Source organism: Mus musculus, chromosome 13 (genome assembly GCF_000001635.26).
Source record: "Mus musculus strain C57BL/6J chromosome 13, GRCm38.p6 C57BL/6J".
Lineage (NCBI taxonomy): Eukaryota > Metazoa > Chordata > Mammalia > Rodentia > Muridae > Mus > Mus musculus.
The window spans coordinates 37,324,837-37,341,997 of NC_000079.6; the positions used below are offsets into that span (position 1 = coordinate 37,324,837).

A 17,161-nucleotide genomic window follows, 5' to 3' on the forward strand; every position below is an offset into this window, starting at 1 on the left:
GAGAGGGTGAATCGATCAAAATACATTGTGTACATGAATAAAAGTGACGTAATGAAGCCCATTAGAAAATATTATTAATATATGATAATAAATATTAAAATTCCAAACATAGTGTGGCATAAATTTCTTTTGGAGTTTACTGCTTGAGGCTTTCTCTTTATTTGGGATCCATGATTCAGTATATTTGGAGAACTTTTTAACCATACACACATAAAAACTTTCCCCCTCCGTTCTTTTTTTTTATTGGATATTTTCTTTATTTACATTTCAAATGTTATCCCCTTTCCTGGTTTCCCCTCCAAAAAACACCCTCCCCCATCCCCTCCCCCACCCCTCTGCTCACCAACCCACCCACTCTGCTTCCTGGCCCTGGCATTCCCCCACACTGGGGCAAAGAGCCTTCAGAGGACAAAGGGCCTTTCCTCTGATTGATGTCTGACTGAGCCATCCTCTGCTGCATATGCAGCTGGAGCCATGAGTCTCACCATGTGTGCTCTTTGGTTGGTGGCTTAGTCCCTGGGAGCTCTGGGGGTACTGGTTAGTTCATATTGTTGTTCCTCCTATGGGGCTGCAAACCCCTTCAGCTCCTTAGGCCTTTCTCTAGCTCTTTCATTGGGGACCCTATGCTCACTCAGTCCAATGGGTGGCAGTGAGCATCCACTTCTGTATTTGTCAGGCACTGGCAGAGCCTCTCAGGAGAGAGCTCTATCAGGCTCCTGTCAGCAAGCACTTGTTGGCATCCACAACAGTGGCTGGGTTTTTTGTCTTCTCTCTGTGAGCCATACTGGGAGATTCCTATTCTGGCCTCATGGTAACTGCTTCTAACCCCTGTTGACAAGGAGCTCCCCCTGGTGGCCCATCATTGTTAGGGCTCCTCTCTGCTCCCCTGTGTGATAGATCTGTTAGTCAGAACAGAACTCTCTAGTCCAACTTCCGGGAGCGGTGAGACTCCCTCAGCTGCCTCCCTTATCTGGGCTGAATTTGTGTCTCTGGTTCACAAGAAAAGAAAGAGAAAATGATTCTACATCATTTCATCTGGATAAAATGTCCTCCGTATGAGGAAAGAGACGTCCCAAGATGCTGGGAGTCACCCATCTGTCACACTCTTCCCATCGGCCGACAAAGGGAAGCCCTCAAAGAGCCTAGAGTCACCATGAAAGCCTGTGGGTCTGAAGCGTTGTCACATATTAGTGGCATAAGCCGTTGTACCTATACTTGAACCAAAGACGGTTGAACAGAGAAAAGAATTAAAAATGATCCGATGGCCAAAAAGCCATTGATCCGTGGGTTACAATAATAGATTTAAAAGAAAATAGTGGGTGATATTTTTAACAGCATAAGACAGACATAATGTCATGTTTATAGAATTAGGAATTTTTATAACTAGATCTGTACTATTTGCCATTTCCAAACAAGGAAACGGGGCCACTGGGACCAGTTACAGCCTCTAAAAGGCGTGACTTAGCGTTGAAGTTCATTCTTTCTGCTCTGAAAATCCACATCTTCATTGCCATCTTCTCAGCTCTTGTGAATGGACCCATAGGACGTTTGAGATCCTTGGAGGTGGGCACGCTTACTGAAAGCCACAGCTAAGTGGCTTCACAGTTCAAGAATTCTCTCCCTTTTCAGCTTCGGGCAGCAGTGAGGAGGACGACCATACTGGGCTGGAGGAGTGAGGACATGAGCGGTCTCCTCCCCGGCTGCCCTAGGCATGCACAGCTCAGGGGAAACTTCTCTTCCCTGGCCTCGCTGATTTCCCAGTCTCAGAGAGGATGCATCTGCCTTTGGAAAATGAGTGAGCATGGGATTGGGGCATCTGGGTGGAAGAAACAGTGTTGGCGGGGTCTAGGGAGGAAGTAAGGGGAAATCTGGGTGTGTTCCTTGTTACTAAACACTAGGAAAAGCTTGACACACTGAGACAAATTCTCTTCTATTCTCATCTCCTCTAATCCCAAATTGAAACGTTTGTTAAAACTGAATTTAATTTTTTAAGTTCTTTCATCTTGACGGAGAAAAACACATGCTGCAGTTGCACTCCGCGCTGATGGCTCTAAGCTGATGACTCTAAGCAAGATTGCAAGCTCTGAGCGGGCTGAATTGGCGGCGGGGGGGAAATGGCTTGGCTGCCCCTCATCTCTGCACCTTTGGCTTCACAATAAAGAATGCAGGTCTGAGCCATCCATACAGCTCAAACCCCAAACCACTTTTGGTCAGTTCCTCACTTGTGTCTTTGCATGGAATGTTCTGTGGGCGTCAACTTTTAGTAGAAATGTGACATTTTAAAACTCAGTTCTTCCAAGCTCGGCTATAAATCTTTTATGGAAATTAAAGATGAAAAATACATTTCTTTTCCATTGGTCTCATTTGTCTAATAAATGCCTCAGGGACTCACAGCTCAATCAATGCTTCCAATCTCCTGAAATTAAATTATCCTCCTTCCATGAGCTGGATAAAAATGACTTAAGTAGGTGGAATAATTTGGCTCTCATCTTGGCGTTATCGAGCGAGTAGTGTTATCAGCACTGTTTTCCCTACCTGTGGTGTTTATTTCAAGCACACTGTGGTGTTTGTGCACAGAGAGGTAGAGAGACAGAGATTATTTCTGCAAATACAGGTTTGTGAAACAGTTGTTTCAGTAAACAGGCTTCCCAATTCAAGGATTGAACTTCAGGCAGCAGGAGCCAGTACTTGCTCCATGGTTAACACACAGAGGTGGACAGAAGAAACCAAGGCTCTAGCTATCCATTTTTCTTATGGAATGGAAATACGTATTGCAGGGGTATATAGAACTTAATTTTGGTCATGTTGCTATACATGAGCAAGTTGCTTAAACGCTGCAAAAAGGTAAGTCACAAGCCACTGCAACTATGAAAAAGTAATATTTATTCTCATTTATCTATAGAAGAAGGCCATGGATCCACATGAAATAAAAATAGATTTACTGCCCCCCCATCAGATATCTACAGTATTTTTGCATAAGATAAGGTGTGAGGAGTGGGTGTGGCAGCAGTCCCAAGATGGCACCCGGGACTGCAGCCAAGTCTTATGACTTGCACCTGACTTCCTCATACACCTGAAAATAAGCCATGACCATCGTGAGAACTGTGCAGGTGCACCATGCTGCAAGATCGGACCATATGACAAGTGATGATTCTGGCCAATGGACTGCTGTTACATGGACTGGGCTGGTGGGGCGTGGTTGAGAGGTTAGATGAGGGATTGCGATTGGGGGTGCGGAGATATACACAAGAGACTATCCCTAGAGAGAGATTCATGCATGCATGTTGAAAGGTTCCTGAATAAACTGCACTGAGAAGAACACTGTGTCGTCGTTCCTTTCTGCTGGTTGGAATCGGAGGCGACAATAAGGTGAAAACACAAATTAGAATTACAAAAACAAACAAAAAACAAACAAAAAAAACCCAGCTAATTTTCTATACCCCTTGATGAGAATAGTTTATCTTAAACTGGGCATGGTGGTTCTCACACGTGATCCCAGCATTTGAGAAGTAGAGACTGGAGTGTCAACAGTTCAAAGTACGCCTCAGCTACATAGAAAGTTCACAGCTAACCTGGGTGGCATGCGATTCTATGCCAAAAACAACCAACCAATAACAAAACCACTAGGAGCAGCTTGTTGTGGATATTTCACTTACATTATTGTGGTATACTTGTTTACCTAACAACTGCTATGTTGTGGATTTCATCTGGCTCTGCGGTTACACATGCAGATGATAAAGGAGCCCAAAGTTCACACAGTTCATAAGTGAAGAGGTACACACATAACACCATAAGGTTGGCACAGCACGAGAAGGTCTGGTTGAGACGAATAACTGGGTGCTAAATAAACAGAGTTGCTGGTGGGGCTCTACCAAGCTGCCGTGGATTCTAAAACAGGGTTCTCCAGCGATGGAGCTGATAAGTACTGGCACTGCTTCAGTAAGTACAGGCCTTCTCAGTTCTCACTCAGCAGTCGGAGGATGAAGCCTGAAGTTCTGTATTCTCATAAGCTACTCATCCTGGTCAAGAGATCTCACTCAAGGAAGCACTGTCCTGGGTTAGGGTGGGACAGACATGTGCCCTTGGGCATGGGTACACTTTCTGTGACGTCCCTTCACTTTCTGTGACGTCCCTTCAGAGCCCCTGTGTGTGGTGTAACAATGGGGAGTTGAACTGGGAATCTAATCTTCTTGGAGTCTCTTTATACACTCTGTCTGTAGCTCTAACATAGGAACTGGTCCCAAAGATGTTCCGACCCACTCACTGATGACCTGTTGACATTGACTAGAAAGTTTACAGTGAGGGTTGTCTCAGATTCTCCACCTCACCAGTCCCATGTATACACAGGAGTGAAATGGGGTTTGAAATAGGAGCCGTGGGAGTATTCCCAGAGAGCAGATGCTTAATATTGTAGGGGGTGGGGGTAGCTCTTATAGGCAACTAGTCAAAATGGAAGTTTATTTGTAATATACTTGATGATTCAATGGAAACAATTATAAGCAAACCCTCTTTTTGGTCCTTTTGTGTAAGGACAACGGAGTCTATTTACTTTGTTTTGTTTTGTTTTGTTTTGTTTTGTTTTGTTTTGTTTTAATAAACCTTGTAAAATGTCACTCTTCCTGCAACTTGAAATTTTTGAATGTATCAATAAAATGAGTGAAAAATTACCAAGCCTCAATTTGAACACAGACAAGATAACTATTGCAGCCACCATTAAATTTATTTTTCAAAAAGCTAAGGGGGAAAATGGAGCTTGAAATGAACATGATATAGACATAATATAACATGATATGGACATGATATAACATGATATAGACAGAACCTATCAATGACCAGTTCCATCAGTAGAAAAATACTTAGGTACCGAGAAGCAAGTTACAACAAAGAACAAAAACAAAGCAATCTTTTAAAAAGTTCTTTTAAACCAAAAGTACTAAAGCAAGCTAAGCAAAGTGAGACATTTGGAGGGTGGTAAAGAACAGGCTCTGGGGATTATGAGATGCTTCAGTGAATGACGGATGCATCCCATAAACAAAATGGGGGAGGGGATGATGGTTGAGAATCTGGCACAGTGACAGCCGCGATGATAACCTAGATGACGCCAGAGAAGCCACTTAATGAGGGTCTCCGTGACAGAACAGCTGCTCAGTGTTGCCTGCTCAAAGACATTTCAGACATGAACAAGCCGATGAGAACGTGTACAAATCCTTACTGTCCTTGCAGGGGAGAAAAACCTCAACAGATATAGACTTGAGTTTCACAAGCGCCCAAAAACTGAATAACTACTTGAGAAACTAAAAGATCCCTTTTATAGGCTGATGATGGTGGTGAAGGAGAAGGAGAAGGAGGAGGAGGAGGAGGAGGAGGAGGAGGAGGAGGAGAAGGAGAAAGGAGGAGGAGGAGAAGGAGAAAGGAGGAGGAGGAGGAGGAGGAGGAGGAGGAGGAGGAGGAGGAGGAAGAAGAAGAAGAAGAAGAAGAAGAAGAAGAAGAAGAAGAAGAAGAAGAAGAAGAAGAAGAAGAAGAAGAAGAAGAAGAAGAAGAAGAAGAAAGAAGAATCAATTTGATCAATAATGCTATCAGAAAGACAGAATGGTCTTCCCAGTCCTTACATGAGCATATGCTACAGGACTGATAACTGAAGAGAAGAAAACCAAAAGACTCACATGAGACAAATATAAGCAAAACCAAACAGGCGACTGAATAATATATGATTGTTATGCATTTTGCAATATTACTGGGACTTGTATCCCTTTCTTTCAGTTTAAATATTTATGGTATCTACTTTTGTATCTTATTTTACCCAAGAAAGCTCATAAGTTGTAATATTCTAGGCTCCACAGAACATGAGCCCATCCTCAAGTGACCATGGAGCAAATTGAAATAAAGCTTCTACAAACAAAATGAACCTAGGAGATTCTTCATTCACTATGGCACCTTGGTGTCTGACACACACACACACGCTCAATAAAAACTCATTACAGAGTAAATAGCCAGCAAAGGCCATATTCAAATAGTATCAAGCAATTATCTGAGACAAGCTACAGGCATCACAAGAGAGATGAGGGCTGGATCAGGGAGGGTGGTGTTCTTACACTCCCCACTTTCTCTCTCCTAATTAACCCAAATGCATTGGTCCAGGGAGCACTCTGGTGATTCTGAAGTCTCAAGCTGAGAGTGACAGTCCTTCAGTGAGTTCCCTATCCAGAGAAGGAGAAGGACCCCTATGACACAGAGCACAACTTTTATTAAACACTGAGCAATGGAGCGGATACCGCAGAGAAGAGAAAGCACCATGCATGGTACACTTGGGGAGAGTTCGTGGAAACTGTGGCAGAGAAGAGAAAAAGAAGAACAGAAAGGATGAGGGGCAGTAGCTCACATGTCCTGCTGTGAAAGGGGAAGAGAATGCAAACCCCATGATGTGGACAGGGTAACTTGGATGTTCTGCTACTTTAGAGCAATCAACTCGAAGCTGTGAGTACCAGACCAAAGAGCATATAGCAGCATCATAGGTAAAGCAAAAAGCATTCAAAGGGAAGACATGTGCGCGAGCAGACGGTGAGCCCCAGATACAATATGCAGGGCACCTTGTCCTTGTAACCCAGAAGAGAGACTCTAGGCAGAGAGACCATCCTGGAAGCTAATTTATTAGCTCAGATGCAAGATCGCATAGGCCAGGACTGAGAACATAAAAGAGATGAGCCAAGGAACTAGGGAAAGGGGTGTGTGTGTGTGTGTGTGTGTGTGTGTGTGTGTGTGTGTGAGATGTGTGTGAGTGTGTGTGTGCACGTGTGCACACATGCACGCATGCATCTGTGTGTTCTCACATTGCTGAATTCTGAACCTGAAGTATGCACTTTCTCAAGGACTATTTGAGTTTGTGTTCAGACAACACCAGGAAAACGAAAGGAGTCATCTTCACAACGTGCATAGACACTAAGGTTTTAGGAATGGAAGATGTTCACCTCTAGGTACAGGGCTTCCTTCAGGGTTCTCCACAAGCCTTATCTTCCTGGGCCCGTTCCCTTTCGACACAGCACATTGGCTACATAAACAGTCAGAGATAGAGTCAGGAAATGCTTTTAAGTACAACATGGATTCTGAAGTTGAATGTCAACATAGAGAGGTCCACCAGAGGTACACTAATCTAAACTGCTCTGCTTCTAATGCTGTCTTCCAACACTGCCACTCAACGCAGTACTTCTCACAACAGATGGCTGGAATTCCCTCCATGTACCAATAAAGCAAGTTTCCCATGAACACCAGACTGGCTCACCTGGAGGCTGTCCACAGGTTGAATCCTTCAGCCTCAAGGACTCTCTCCTCCTCCCAGTGTCCCCCATAAAGTCCTCGTTGTGTACTGTCCTTCTTATCTACTGGCTCTAAATCAGAGATTCACAATCCCTTCCTTGAGTTCTACTAATGTGCTCCTCAAGGAAACCAGGGAGACGTATTTACCCATCTGTTCTAGAAGATGTTGGAAAGTCTACAGATGAGCAATCAGACACTGGAGATGCATAGACAGTTGTGTGGATCAGGTAGTTCCTTGTGTAAGTCACCATCCAGAAACTTCCACAAGATCAGCTATCCAGAGGACATCACCATCAAACTTGGCTTTGGCATTTGGTGATATCACTAGCCTTTGGTGATCCACCTTCCTCTGGCTCCTTTTCTTTCTCTGGAGTGAAAAGTTGGGGCTTAAAGTGCTCATAATATTCCTGTGTTGATCTTGCTGGTAAAATTAAGCTAAACCATTCATCAGCCATCTTAAAAATACAGAGGCTTCCAGCCTTCAGTTATCTACTCTCATAGAAAACATATTCATCACCCTTGAGAGTCTGAGAGTTTTGGGAGCTGTGTAAAGAGACAAGGACAAGGACCAGCTATCTGTTTTACAACATCATGGGCAGAAAGAGGAATGACCCCTTTTAAAGGGAAGTTCTTAGGAGGCAACCATTTCTCCTGTGGCAGCTGAAGTCCAGGTTCTTTCTCCTTGTTCTCTCAGGCTGGCAAGTAATTTGAGGCCTGGGACTTTGAAAGAATCACTCCCCAGCTGCCTGTGACATTTTGAAATCTGTTGCCAGTTGGAACAAAGCGGTGTCTTCAGTTCCTCTGTGTGAAGGCTAGTCCTTAAAGGTTAGAGGAAAACTGTTTGCTGCAGCGTTTCACTTCTTGTTGCAACTAATTTTCTAGGCAAAAATACTCAAAGCAAACAGACTTCCGCTGTCTCTGGAGAGGGCAAATCCAGGAGATAAAATGCAGAGCCATCAAAAAGGTGACAGGCTCGTATCTGAACTTTCATAAAGGATTTGCTTCTGTCTTCCTTTCCAAAAGACTGTCATGGCCACCTGCAATGTTAAACTACTCACTTGCAAGTAATTCCTCATGAATGTGTCCTCCACTTCCTCCAAGTGTCTAGAACACCATCCCTGGAGTAGGTTCAAATACTGGCTACACACAAGACAGAGGCACTTTTATTCTAAGGACAAAATGTTCTAATTCTTACTTCTTACATTTTTGCTTACATGTTAGTTTATTTCAATATTTTCTGATGTAGTGGCTTGAGTATCTTACATCTGTTAAAGGCAACTCTTGGCAGCTGGCAAGCATCAGCATCCCCTTTCACAAAAATCAAAGCACACTGGCCACTGCATTTTCCTCTTTACATGGAAACTGTTAAAGATGGATCAAGAAGGATGCTATTGACACAGGAAGTTGACTTTGGAAGCTCCTGGGGATGCTATTTAAGTTTTGAGGAAGTAACATTTGAAATGAAAGCAGCAATCTCTACTTGGCACCAAGTGGAGTTCTATTTTCAGATCTTTCTTTTCCAATCACTCAAATGCAAACTGGATTACTGTAAAAGATGCAGACACTGAGGACCCTGTTGTGGGTACTCTAGATCTGTGGACTGGGCTAGATTTTGTATCATCTAGATTTAGCCTAGGGCATGTCTGGGAGGCTATTTCTAGAACTGTTTAACTGAGTGGAGAGAGACACATCCTGAGGGGGCATCACTGTCTGGCGGGCTGGTGTCCTCTGAACAGAAAGAAAATAGTGAGCTGAGCACTGACTTTCATCTCTCTCTGTCTCCTGCTTGAAGATTGAAAATGAGCAGCCACCCCATGTGCCTGCTGTCAAGCCTTCCCTGCCATGATTCACTAGGTCTCTTCAAACCATGAAGCGGTAATTAACCTTTCCTTTATTTCACTGTTTTGTCAGGGATTTAATCACAGCAAAGAAAAAAAGGAAGAGATGCATATGCTCTTCTCACTGTTGTCACAGAACATCAGATGGGGTGGACATAGATAGAGATAGATGAACAGACAGATGATAGATAGATAGATAGATAGATAGATAGATAGATAGATAGATAGATAGATAGATAGGGATAGACAGATAGGGATAGACAGACAGACAGACAGGGATAGACAGACAGACAGACAGACAGACAGACAGACAGGGATAAACAGACTAGATAGATAGATAGATAGATAGATAGATAGATAGATAGATAGATAGATAGATAGGGATAGACAGACAGACAGGGATAAACAGACAGATAGATAGATAGATAGATAGATAGATAGATAGATAGATAGATAGATAGATAGTGATAGACAGACAGACAGACAGACAGACAGGGATAAACAGACAGACAGACAGACAGACAGACAGACAGACAGACAGACAGACAGACAGATAGATAGATAGATAGATAGATAGATAGATAGATAGATAGAAGATAGGGATAGACAGACAGGGATAAACAGACAGATAGATTGATAGATAGATAGATAGATAGATAGATAGATAGATAGAAGATAGGGATAGACAGACAGACAGGGATAAACAGACAGATAGATTGATAGATAGATAGATAGATAGATAGATAGATAGATAGATAGATAGATAGATAGATAGATAGATTTCAGCAGAAAATATATGCATTATGTATGTATTCCTGGTGTCACTTTTGGCTCTGTGCTCCCATGAACTGATCCTAGTGTTAACATTTCAGTTGATACATTTTTGAGATGGTTAACAGTGGGTCTGAAAACTCTGCCTATAGACATGAAGATGTGCAGGGAAACCCTGAGCAGGTAAGAAAACTAAGAACAGCGCAGATGCCAGGGTGAGTTGGCCAGCTCTGCTGAGTGCCCTGGGAACACACCCTGCTTTCCTTGGTATTTTGAAACTCTTTTCTGCCAGCACAATTGCGGTCACAGGACTTTGGGCCTTCCTTTCCAACATCATTTTTGAAAACCAAATTTGACTTTATCTTTTTTTTTCAAACATTTTAGGTGTGTAATTAGTCACAATGATTAATACCCTATACAAAGGTATTTCCTTTTATCCCAAATAGAAGCTCTATGACCATTAAACAATTCCCTGTTCCCCATCTTTTAAACCTCCAGTAGCTGTAGCTTTAGTTTCTGTCTCCATAAATTTGCCTACTTATACAGGCTAGTTTTAAGCCATTTTGACAAAGCTAGAATTATTTTGGAAAAAGGAACCTCAGTAGAGAAAATGCCCCCACTACATTGGACCTCATCAGATTGGCTGGTAGTGAATTTTCTTGATTGATGACTGATGTATGAGGGCCCAGCTCACTTAGGCCAGTGCCTCCCCTTGGCTGGTGGTCCTCCGTACTATAATAAAGTAGGCTGAGCAAGCCGTGGGCAGCGAGCCAGTAAGCAGGACTCCTGTATGGTCTCTGCTTCAGTTCCTGCTTTCAGATTCCTGCCCTGACTCCCTGGATAATGGACTGTAACCCTAAAAGAAGAAATAAACCCTTTTCCTCTTCATCTTGCTTTTGGTCGTGGGGTTTTATCACAGCAATAGAAACCCTAGAACAGGACTTCAACTCAGTGGAATTGTCTGCCGTTTGTCCTTTTGTAACCAGATTATATCACTTAACATAACGGTTTTAGGATTCAGTGATGTGACATACTTCTGTTCTTTTGAAGCTGAATGACATTCGATTGTGTGGCTACTCATGTAATCACGCACAGAGAGAGAGAGAGATGTATATAATTCTGCTTATCCATTCACTCGTTGATGGACATGTGGCTACTGTGAATAATGCTGCACACACTCAGGTATCTGTTTCAGTCCCTTCTTTCGGTGCATTTGATAGATTCCCTAGAAGCAAAATTTCCAGTTCCCTTGGAATTTTCCATTTAGCTTTTAAAGGAGCTGTCAAAATGCTTCTTGTGGGGTCTGAATGGTTGGGCATTTCTCCCACATGAACAAAGGCTCACATATCTCCGCAGCATCAGCACTTGCATGTTCTGTTGTGGCTATTTTGATTACCCATCCTAATGAATGAGAACGCTGTAGAATTGGTTTTCTTTGGTACTTACACGCATCGAGTGAATTTTGATGTTGGCCCTCTTATCTCATGCTGTGGACCTTCAGAGAAACTGCACATCAAGTCCTAAGCCCATTGTCAAGCCTTGCTGTTGTGGCTCCTTATCCTGATCCTTAGGGGTGTGGTTTGTGAATAATTTCTCCATTCTGTTTACTCTACGGGTAGTGTAATTCAATAAGCATTTTGTTGTTGTTGTTACTTTTATAAAGTCCAATTTGTTTACTCCTTTCTTTTATTGCCTGCTGTGGTTTGAAATAGACGTGAGTGTCTCCAAAGGTCTATGGGTTGGAAGCACAGTGTTCAGGATGGCAGTATTTATAGGAAGCAGAATAATTTTTTTCTTTTTGAACACTCCCTACATATATACACTCTAAGTAATTATAATTCATCTCCATTACCCTCTAGTATCCAAATTCCTTTCCTTCTCTCTGAACCCTCTGTTCTTCCTACCTAATTTTCTAACAGCTACACCATTTAAGAAAATGATACCCACTTCTCTAGTAGACATTAACTGTTTAAAAAAAATACCTTGGATATCAACCCTAGGCTTGACTCTTAGTTCTGCCCTTGGGAGACCTTGGTTAAATGACTTCATTCTCTAAAATTCCATCTCCTAGCTTATAGCAAAGGCATTACACAATTTCCACTCCAAATTCATGCAAAAACAGGAGTTCATGGTTGATTACTGTTGTTCAATTAACTACCTCTAAGGACCATGAACTACAATTCCGACACCATCAAGAATGAGCCCTTTGCCACTGCTGAGAAGCCACACACATGATGGCTGGCTGGCTTACTAAATGGCCATTTTGATGATGTTGCAAGAGCAAAAAACTATAGGGGGCATGGAGGGAAAATATAAAGGATGCTGCATAAGCTTTTACATCGCAGAGTGTAATCTTTCCTCCTTGGGAAAACATAGCAAGAATCGTGAATAAAACCACAAACATGGATCTTACTTAGGCATTGTACCAAAAATCTGTAGATTTCTATTCTGCCATAATGGGGGGGGGGTATATTACCTAACTTAAGAAAGGGGTTCCTATTTGTTTATCAAGAAGCCCAAGCCTTCTGAATCCTGTCCAGCCCTGACCCAGAGGCAGCATTCCGTTGAATTTTTCTGCACTACTGTTCTTTTGAAATGTGTTAGTTCACAGCTATGCTTCAGCCCCTAATTTGCCATGTAAGCATTTTTTTTCTAATGATGGTATTTTCATTTTAATCTCAGCCACGGGAAATGAAACCAAGACAGTAACGTCAGTTCTCTCATTGCTGTGGCCAGCAGCCATCTGACACAAGCAACTCAGGCAAGGGAAGGTTTGCTTGGCTCTCCGTTCAAGAAGGAACAGAGCCATCAAACTAGAGATGGCAAGGAGTGAGGAGGGGCAGGTAATATTTGTGTCTGTGGTCAGGAAACAGAGAGCTGACTGGAAGTGGGGCTGGGCTATAAAACCTCAAGGCCCAACCGGGTGATCAACTCCCTCCAGTGAAGTTTCACCTTCTAAAATTCCCACAGATTTCCAAAACAAGCCCACTAGGTGGGAACTGATTTCTCAAACACATGAGCCTTAATGGTGCCTTTTCACATTCAAGTCGACAAGGGCTACCAGAGTTTTAATTCCAAATAGCCAGGTACCCTTGACTCAAACGGGGAAGCTATACAACTCCTGTTGAATCAAGAGTCTGCACCTTATTTAGGTCATAAAACTGAGAGCAGTGGGACCCGTAGCCCACAGGTCTCACTCCATCTTCAACATCTTCATTATAAGTGTTCCTCTTCTTGAGGCTATATGAGGAAAAGCAATCGTTGAGCAATAATTCTTGAACTCTTTGTTCAAGGTTAGCAGGATGGTCACATACCTCCAGTGGCTCTTACCAAACACCCAGAGTTGCAGAGAGGCTGAGCACCCCACGCTGCCAAGTGAGTGTTTCTAGTAATCAAAATTGTGTGCACTGACAAGGGCAGCAGCTGGAGGAACGTTGCTGAAGAAGTCGGCTTTTTTCCCCTGCACGACCTCTCAGTTAATCAAGTTCAGCTAGAGAGTGTGATCGAAGCAAATGCAGTCTCTCACCTCCAGAATTCTTTATTTCTTATGTATTATAAGCACCATGCATTGTCCTCTGAGTCCTCAAGGGCATCTCAGAGCAGATTTTCTGAGCTCACGTCACTTCATAGCAGTTTATTCTGAGACGAGGATCACTGTTCAGGAATGAGGGGAGTAATAATGCTTATTGATGGGATTTTCATGATGGTCTAAATGCCTAGTTTTCATTTCTTTCATTTGAATTTAACATAAGAGCAAAATAGTCAATGGTCATATACAAAAATTTACAAAGGCAGAAATACGCATGGCCAGCACAACAGTGTGAAAAGATGTTCTCTTGTATTATTATGCTGAAAAAATGTAAATAGGCATAAGGAGACACTAATGTTTATCTACTAAAAATGGACAAAAACAATCAATAGTAATATGTGACTGCTGAGAGGATTGTTAAATTGCCCAGTGTCCCTGGGGAAAAAAATATGATTGTATGTGTCTGAAGCCTTAAAATGTCTGGTAATTCTTTCCACAAAGAACTTCACTTGGAGGAACTTACTCTGAAGAAATAGTCGTGGCTAAGTTCAAACATAACAAAGAAATTCCCCCTCAGCATTCACTCTTATTATTTTGCTATTGACAACTAGCAAAGTATAAACAGATGCAGTCTATACAGCAGAAGAATACACAGTCATTAAGATTATCTAATGGAAGGAGACACATACCCAGTGTAAGTTGTATAGGTCAGATGTGTACACACATTCAAATGAAATCTCACCAACCAGTGGAGATGGTTGGAGGTTGAGGTTATTGGTGTTTCCTTCCTGCCTTCTTTTAGCCTCCCTGACTGAAAAGTTCTTCAGTTATAATGCATGAGAAACAAAAAGAGAGGAAAAAAAACTGACCTACTTTTAGTAAAGGATCCTTCTGCATTTTTGTTGATGTTGGGGGTAATACAGACTCTTTGATAGGGAGAAGTTCCTTGCCTTGCCTTTCTGATGATTACCGAGGGAATCTGGAAGACCAGCAGACTTGACCAAAAAGACAAGCCCGCTGGTCCATACGACCTTGGAACTTCACCCATCCAATATAAACTTATTGTGCACTAGACAGTGAGCATACAAAACTGAGAAAGAGAAACAGAAAATTGCAGAAAGTATGTGTGGATGAGGAGAGATTCTGGGATGGCTGGGTTTTGTCAGCTTGTCATGAACTAGGGTTATATGGGAAGAGGGAACCTTGGTTGAGAAAACGTCCCCATTGGTGTAGCATGTCTTGATTAAAAACTGATGTGGGAAGGCCTAGTCTACTGTGGGCAGTGTTGTATTGAAGCCAATGGCCATGGAAGATAAGAAAGGCAACTGAACACCAGTGAGGAGAGCCAGCCAGGAAACCAGCATGCCTCCATGGCCTCTGCTTCAGACCCTGCCTCTAAATTCCTTATTTGAATTCTTGTCCTGAATTCCCTCAGTGATGGGCTTCCCTCCTGTTCATCATGTCTTGAGTCCAATTAGAGAGTTGTTGGTTACTCCCAAGATATTTGTGCCACTGCTACAGTTTAGAGTACTAGTGCCACACTGGTTCATTGCTGTAGTTCATAGACAGCATATCTGTGTAGGTCTGTTATTGCTTCTCTTTATGGTACCTTCTGGTACCATGAAAGATATTCCTCAGAAAGGAAGCTTTTAGACTAGTTATAGCTCTGTACCCAATATCTGAAATGTATGTTGTTTTCAGCAAGAGGGACTTCCACCTTTGTTGGGCAACATCAATAGCTTATAATGTTTGGGGAGACTCTTGAACAAGAGTTGGACCCTGACCAACAACTCAATAAAAAGGGCTTTTCATGCCTGCTGTTGGGGTAAGAAGTTATTTAATTCCAGCTACCATATGCCAGTTCAGCATCATATTCAATGCAGAGAGTTGGCTTAAATGTGGCAAGCACACATCCTATAGCAATATCTGGACATTCTGAAATCACCCAGAGTTGGAGGCATATATAGAAGCCAAAGCCCCATGTTCTACCTGTGGCACCTGCCACGTAAGAGCCATCTTTCCACTTCCTGTCACATAACAGCCACCTCCCTACTCTTTACATGCTTTTAGTTCCTCTGGGCTCCCTCCTTGAATGTACTGAAATTCTTTCAATCTTGGAAAGCATTCTCAATTTGTGGGACAGAGTTTTAGCTACGAGTTGCTAATTTATCCCAAGCTTCAGAACAATGAGTATCAGTCTTTCCAAATGAGACCTCCACGCCCTGAATCTCTGAGTAATTTCTTCTGCTTTAATCAGATGCTGCAATGTACTGCCCTTTAAATCATTGGGAAATTGATCTAGCTGATCTATAGTGCCTTCCTCTTCCCTGGAATAGCAAATACATCCCTCAAACAAAATTCATTTCTGTTTAGAGTTTGCTATAGAATTTATAGATCCATTTAGAAACAAAATACTTTACATATTATGTTCCTGGAATAATTAGGCATTAATAATGATAACAAATGCAGCAACAATACCAAAATGAGGGGAGAATGGCATTTCATAGAAGCCTGCTATGGTTAATACATTAGAGAAAATGGTTAATGGAAAAAACTTAATGAGCTACTGGGCTGGGGAAATTTTATAGTTTATAGTATATATGCAGCAACCAATGAAATATTTCAGAAAGTTCAATCAAAGAACCCTGCTTTTTTAGTCTTCAAATCTCTTTTTCAGCTGAGAATGGCAGTTCATGGCTAGAATCCCAGCACTTGAGAAGCTGAGGCAAGAGAATCGCTATGTGTTCAAAGTCAGCCTGGGATCCATTGTGAATTTTGGGTCAGGACGGATACAAAGACAAACAAACAAACAAACAAACAAACAGGGCCAGGGAGATGGCTCAGCACCTAAGGGTGATGAGAGCTAAGCCTAACATCCTGAGAACTAAATCTGACAACCTGATCGCTAGAATCCGCGTGGTGGAAGTAGAGAAGTGACTACCAGTGCTTTTCTTCTGACCTCCACAAGAATGGAAGTGTGGGTGGCATGCATATGCATGCATGCATGCACGCATTTACACACACACAAACACACACTCAGTCAATCCATATAAATAAAATAACTCATCTCTTTCCTTTATTAAGCAAGTTTGTGCTGAACAAATAAATGTACTGTTACTTCTACTAACGCATGTCTCCTTGATCTTCACATAAGAACAGTTTACACTTTCCATGAAGTCTAGAAGTCTAAAAAGCCTGTCTCCTCTCACCACGGTGTGACAGAAACCAAGAGACAGGACACAGCAGAAAGGAGAAAGAAACCAAGGACAAAGCAAGAGAGACATTTTGCTTTCTGTCCAGTCGTGGATGCTTAACACTGGAAGATGCTCTGAGACATATGTCATAGGAAACATTACGCCATTGTGTGATCATCACAGTAAGCATTACACAGATCTGCATGGCACTGAGGATTCAGCCCACCGAGCAAAATTGCTTCTCCGTATAAATGATCTACCATTTCCAAAATTCCTTCCCAAATGCCTTGACATTAGCTTTCCAGACTCTACCAACTGTGCAAGAATCCTCCCGTCTTTGATGCCGCTCAGAAACAGGAGTAAATTCAAATGTGCACATGAGGCGAGGTTTTTATTACCACATTGAAAACAAATATCTTTGACAAACAAATATGACCATGACTGTCGTAGTGTTAGGATAAATGCACTTCTGTGTCTGGTCTTCCATCCCATTTCTGTTTGCTTCTCCATATTTAGTA

At 42.3% G+C, this 17,161-nt stretch overlaps 1 long non-coding RNA gene across 1 annotated transcript; it reads left to right on the plus strand.

Annotated features, from left to right (window-relative positions):
* Window positions 1–8,888: 8,888 nt before the first annotated feature.
* Window positions 8,889–17,161, plus strand: Gm40913. Its single transcript, XR_873248.2, has 3 exons — window positions 8,889–9,186; window positions 10,971–11,102; window positions 16,127–17,161. It is a non-coding gene; the product is annotated as a predicted gene, 40913 (long non-coding RNA).